This window comes from Rissa tridactyla, chromosome 25 (genome assembly GCF_028500815.1).
Source record: "Rissa tridactyla isolate bRisTri1 chromosome 25, bRisTri1.patW.cur.20221130, whole genome shotgun sequence".
NCBI classification, from domain to species: Eukaryota; Metazoa; Chordata; class Aves; order Charadriiformes; family Laridae; genus Rissa; species Rissa tridactyla.
The window spans coordinates 1,598,035-1,604,498 of record NC_071490.1 but is presented as its reverse complement, the minus strand read 5'-3'; the positions used below and the strand labels follow the sequence as shown (position 1 = coordinate 1,604,498).

Sequence of the window (6,464 nt, the reverse complement as noted above, 5' to 3'; positions counted from 1 at the left end):
CTGGGCATGGACAGGGGCAGGGCAGGACTGCCTGTCCTACTGATACAGCCACTGAGCCCAGCAGGAGGATGGAGATGGTCACGTTGAAACGTGATCAGCGCTGCCCACGGCCGTGGTGAAAGGTGAGGGCTGGAACTGGCTGGTATGGGGACATGGGTCTTGAATGAAGCTCCTGTGGAAGGTTTTCCTGTCTGTTCACGCGGGCATCAAGCCAGGCTGGCTTTTTGCATTGAGGGACTTTTCTTGAGGGTCCATGGGCATATAGGGATTTAGTTTCCCAGGTTCTCCTCCACGTGCTGCCTTTTCCTGTGGGGAACACAAAGGCTTCTAGCCCTGCAGATGACCCGGGAGAGGCCTTGTCCACTCTGTGCTCACAGCTGGACTCCTGTCCTCCAGCTCAGCCCTGGCTGAGTAGCCTTGTTTGGAGGTGACTTCTGGGATAAGGACTGGCAGACTGGGCAAGGGAGGCTGTCTCCAGGTCATGGAGTGGTCCAGCAGGGACTGAAGGACAGCAGTGAAATGAAGTGGCTTCTAGGTCTATTCTTCCTTCAGTGCAAGCCCTGACACAGGGTCACAGCCTCCCTTTTGGTGCCACCCTTCAGGAGGGATGATGGTGAGCGGGGGACACCCATCCTTCAGCTACTCCCCAGGCCTGCTAGTGTACCAGGACAGCGTGCACTTCTGACGCTGCACCACGAGCATGCTTTAGGGTAACCAAACCCTTGGCACTGCCTTGGATTAGCTGAGCACCAGCATTCTTCTCTGTGAGGAAATTCTCAGCCTGGATCCTCTCCTGTCTGACCTCTCCCCATCCCTCCTCTGATCCTCACACCTCCTGCTGCTCCTGCTCTCCTCCCCGTGTTCCCTGCAGGGCCTGGAGCTGGTGGTGCCACTCTGCAGCAAAAGGGGGTTGTGGTGCCCTGGGCCATGGTGTAACTCCACGCTGGTCAGGCTGGGAAGCAGCTCTGGGTAGATGGGAGCACTTCCCAGAGGTCTGCAGCTGTGGAAGGAGCACAAAGCATTCCCTCTGACTCCGGATGTTGGCCAGGGAGCATGTTGACCCACCCAAGGTCTTTTACTAAGGAAGACGTTAATCGCCCAGCAGTGTGCTTGTCTTGGTCTTTCTGGCTCCCCACTGCCTCTCCTGGTCTTGGCAGAGACCTTGTCTGCTTGTGGATACTTAAATACAGTGCTTCACCTTTGGATAACATCACTTGGACAGTCTCTTGTTCTGTCAGGCCCACCTCAGGAACATGGCTCCTGTACATGCCCTCTGCTCTCCTGGGGGCTCCGGGTTCCCTTCCAGAAAGCCGGGCAGCTACCGTTCAGCTCTGCTGCAAGTGGAACAGCCCTGAGCAGGCAATTCAGAGCCCGTTCCCCATCCCCAGGGCACTGGACACCCACATGACGCAGCTGAGTCCATCCCTCATTCCCTCTGACCCTTCCCATGAGCCCATGGAGAAGCAAGCGCTGCAGCAGCCCATGGAGAGGGAAGTTCCTGGAACCTATTCCTGACTTCAGCCAGAAGAAGAAGCCAACCTCCAGGCGCTGCACTGGGGAGACACCCTTTATTACGGAGCTGCGCCACGGGCAGACAGGTCTGCTACTGCGACGACTCATTTACCTAAAGCCTCGGGCTTAAAGCGCAAAGCGGGATCATGCCTCTGGAGATATGGAATGAATTCAAACATTTCTGTATGAGTCCGATCATCACAGATGCCAAACCAAATAAAGTATAAGCCTGTCCTGGCCCAAATTCGGAACGCCCTGTGAGGAGAGACGGGCAGCTTACTGCTGCTGAAGGTGAACCCATTGAATCAGTTTGCTCAGGGCATCCTTCAGCTCCTGGTTCCTCATGCTGTAGATGAGGGGGTTCACTGCTGCAGGCACCACCGAGTAGAGAACTGCCACCACCAGGTCCAGAGCTGGGGAAGAGACGGAGGGGGGCTTCAGGTAGGCAATCATACAACTGCTAATGAACAGGGAGACGACGGCCAGGTGAGGGAGGCACATGGAAAAGGCTTTGTGCCGTCCCTGCTCAGAGGGGATCCTCAGCACGGCCCTGAAGATCTGCACGTAGGACAGCACAATGAAAACAAAACATCCAAAAGCAAAGGCAAGACTAAACACAAGAAGCCCAGATTCCCTCAGGTAGTCATCTGAACAGGAGAGCTTGAGGATCTGGGATATTTCGCAGAAGAACTGGTTTATGGCATTGCCTTGGCAGAGGGGTAGGGAAAATGTACTGGCCGTGTGCAGCAGAGTGTGGAGCAAACCACTGCCCCAGGCAGCTGCTGCCATGTGGACACAAGCTCTGCTGCCCAGGAGGGTCCCGTAGCGCAGGGGTCTGCAGATGGCAACGTAGCGGTCATAGGCCATGACGGTGAGAAGAGAATACTCTGCACCAAAAAAGAAGAATAGAAAGAAGACCTGGGCAGCACATCCTGAGTAGGAGATTGCCTTGGTGTCCTAGAGGGAGTTGGCCATGGATTGAGGGACTGTGGTGAAGATAGAGCCAATATCAAGAACAGAGAGGTTGAGGAGAAAGAAGTACATGGGGGTGTGGAGGCGGTGGTCGCAGGCTACAGCTGTGGTGATGAGGATGTTGCCCAGGAGGGCAGCCAGGTAAATGGCCAGGAAGAGCCAGAAGTGCAAGAGCTGCAGCTCCCGCGACTCTGCGAATGCCAAGAGAAGGAACTCCGTGATGGAGCTGCTGTTGGACATTTGGTCCCTCTGGGACTCGGGTGCTGTCCAAGGAGAAAACGATATGGACAAGTTAGGGCAGCTTTGTCTGAGGAAAACCTGTTCTGTTTGTCATCGAGTCTGCCCACATCACCTCTCTTCTTCTCAAGAGGACCTTCATGCAGCTTCCTCCCTTCAGCTCTTGCTTGCTATAGCAGCTGGTACACAGAAGCAGGAAAAAAAAGCCCCATATATACCTTGAGGTGGACACTGAGGATGGACACTCTGGGCTGAGCGCAGGAGCCAGGGTGCAGTGACCCTGTGGGAATAGTCTCCATGACCTGGAGGAAAAGAGCACATTAGCACTGGGGCCGCCTGCCTCTGGAAAAGTGCCCTAGGAGGGATTTCTCTTTTCTGGTTTTACTCTTCCGAGCAGACGTGCCTGGGTCTGAATCACTCGGGAGAGCTGGTCTCTCCAGCAGTCTTGTTCCCAGCTGCTCCGTCCTGCTTCCCTCAGCTGGAGGATGAGCACACTCAGAAGTTGCTCTGAGAAAGGAACTGGACAGAGACGGGGGATTCACCATCCAAAGTGCAAACTCCCCAAACTCCTCTCGCTTGCCCGTGTTTGACCATGGAACTGTTTATCTTTTTCCACCCCATCCTCTGCAGACTGAGGTCTGCCCTGCAGAAACCTCCCGGCGGCAGGGCATATGCTGGGGCACCCTCATGTTCCGTGGTGCAGAGCAGGAGGTCAGAAGCAAACACACCATGGCCAGTAAGCATGCTGCTGCTGCAGTCTGGGACTGAAGAGCGGGTGATGGGCTGTTATCACATTTCCAGCAGACTTACTGATCTCTCGGTCTCAGTCTCGTGTTCAAACCGAAGATCTTCTTTTCCATTTCTCTCCCTCCCCCAGCTCTTCCCAGTGGTACAAACCTGAAAGAACATTCTCAGGAGAGTTTTTCGTTCTTTAATCTCTGACTTGACCTTCCTCTTGGAACGTCTTCTCACAAATGTCCTGGAGGCAATCTGGACCTGTGAGCAGCCCTGACCCACACAGCATCCTCTAGACAGCAAAATGACCCTGCCCTGCTGGGGGTCACTCCTTCCACCCACGGCTTCTCCCCGCAGTGCTGTGGGGGGCTCCCTGGGCAGGCTGAGAGCTGACCCTGGCAGGCGGCAGAGTCCCTGCCCCGGCACACAGCCCCCGGGGGTGCAGGGACCCTGCTCTGAAGGACCGCCCTGGGCACCCCTGGCTGCAAACCCGCACTTATACCCCTCCAACTCTGCCCAGGAGAAGGCAGCCATCATGCCCTGTGCCTCTGAGGGTGCAGAAGGGAAGCCCTGCTCTGGAGCACATCCTCCTCCTCTGCACTGGAGAAGCTGTGAGAGCCTTCCTGGAAGATACCACGGGCTATTGGACATACCAGCTTTAAGAGATCGCTCCAGGAACTACAGCTGCACTGCCCTGCAGCCAGAGACTTACCATGGGAAAGGCCGTAAAGATTTCTCCCGTGGTGAGCTCTCAGCATCCTCCCTCCCCAGGCTGCCTTTAAGCTCTCTCTGTCTCACTTGTCTCCTCTTGTGACCCCAGCCCTGCCACGCTTGGCAGAGGAGCTGCTCCTGGGCAGAGCTGTCTCTCTGCAGCGCTGCCCGCTTGCCATGAGCTCCCTCCATCCCAGGAGCCCAGCCCAGCTCAGATGCAGAACACCAGCCCCAGGTGTCACTTTTTCTGTCCCCTTGGGGCTCCCTCTGGGTGTTCTGGGGCTGAAGTAATGACTGATATTTTCTCCCTCAGCTGGGGAGAGACACTTACTTCCAGGAATATAATTTCTCTTACAGAGTCAGATTTAGGTCTAAAACCCGTGATTTCTTGTCCCATTTTTAGGCAGGACACCTAGTCAGTGACAGGCAGAGATCTCCTTCAGTCCTGCTGAGACAAGGGATTCAACTGAGTGGTATCTCAACCTGGGTTTGCAGTCCTGGGGCTAGAAGAGGACTCAGCGCCCTCCCATGCCTGCCACAAGCCCTCAGCGGGTGGGATTCCTCTTGCCTCCGTTCAGGTGTGCCTAAAATAGGTGCCTGCATGTGAGCTGCTTGTCTCACCTCCCATGGGAATTAATAGAGGTGGGCGCCAGCAGCGAGCTATTCAAATGGCAACACCCCGTGCCAGAGGTGGTCCTGTGCAGGCCACTGCAAGCTCCAATGCGGCAATGCCAAGAGGCAGGACAGCATCTGAGAGCGTCATTTTTTTGCCTGGTGAGGAATTCCTTTGGCCCGCTGAAATGATAGCAGAGTCCCACATTTAGGACAACAAAACCTACCCCTCCTCATTATTTTCTGGAAAACCTACAGAGATAGTCAGCTGGCCAAATGGAGTCATGTGCCAACTGGACTGCAAAGAATTTTGAATTCCAGCTAGACAAAAGAAGTCTGCGTGTTCCGAAATCAGCTGGGATAGAGTGAAATTTCTTCATAGTAGCCTGTATGGGGCTGTGTTTTGGATTTGTGATGAAAACAGCGTTGATAAGACAGGGATGTTTCCGTTATTGCTGAGCAGCGCTTACACAGCACCAAGGCCTTTTCTGCTCCTCACACCACCCCACCAGGGAGTAGGCTGGGGGTGCACGAGGAGTTGGGAGGGGACACGGCTGGGACAGCTGACCCCAGCTGGCCAAAGGGATATTCCATTCCATTCCATAGGACGTCATGCTCAGCAATAACAGCTTTGGAAAGAAGAAGGAAGAGGGGAGTGTTTGGAGTGATGGTGTTTGCCTGCCCAAGTCACCATTCTGTGTGGCGGAGCTTTCCTGGAGCATCTGCCTGCTGGCAGAAAGTCGTGAATGAATTCCCTATTTTGCTTTGCTCGCACGCGTGGCTTTTCCTTCACCTATTAAACTGCCTTTGTCTCAACCCAGTTTGCCCACTTTCCCTCTTCTGATTCTCCATTTCAGTGAGGGGGAGTGAGCGAGTGGCGGGTGAGGTTAAACCATGACTGTGTGCCTCCCCAGACTATTGACCTAGCTCAGGGGAGCTGGCATTGAATTCTTCCTCTCTCAAGCTCTTCTGACCAATGCAGCTCTCCACTCTAGGCCCACAGCACATCAGGGCCATAAATCCACACTCAGGTTTCTCAAGGGGAATCTTCACAACTGTCCCAGCTCCCCAGTCAGCTGAGCTTCTCTTTTTGGCAAGACCTGGCATCCCCCAACATCTTCCATTAAGGGAGAAGGGAAAGCCTGAGAAACCACTGGAGCTTTTTCCTTCCTCTCCCACCTCATGCCAAATGGGCCAAACAGAAACATTGCTGTGGCAAAGGTGACGTCAGAGCAAAGGCCTCCATGAAGTGACCTCCGCATCAATAAGGAGGAGGATTTCACAGAATCACACAATCACAGAACGACAGGGGTGGGAAGGGCCCTCTGGAGATCATCTAGTCCAAACCCCTGCCAGAGCAGGGTCGCCCAGAGCAGGTGGCACAGGAACGCGTCCAGGTGGTTTGAATGTCTCCAGAGTTGGAGACTCCACCACCTCTCTGGGCAGCCTCTGCCAGGGCTCTGCCACCCTCAAAGGAAAGAAGTTCCTCCTCATGTTTAGGTGGAACTTTCTATGTTCAAGTTCGTGCCTATTACCTCTTGGCCTGTCCCCGGGCACCACTGAAAAGAGCCTGGCCCCATCCTCCTGACACCCACCCTTTAAATATTTATAAGCATTGATAAGGTCCCCTCTCAGGTGTCTTTTTTCCAGACTGAAGAGACCCAAATCCCTCAGCCTTTCTTCAT

At 54.6% G+C, this 6,464-nt stretch overlaps 1 pseudogene; it reads right to left on the bottom strand.

Moving 5' to 3' along the window:
• Positions 1-1,788: 1,788 nt before the first annotated feature.
• Positions 1,789-2,751, bottom strand: LOC128901448 (olfactory receptor 14C36-like; annotated as a pseudogene).
• Between the last annotated feature and the right edge of the window lie 3,713 nt (positions 2,752-6,464).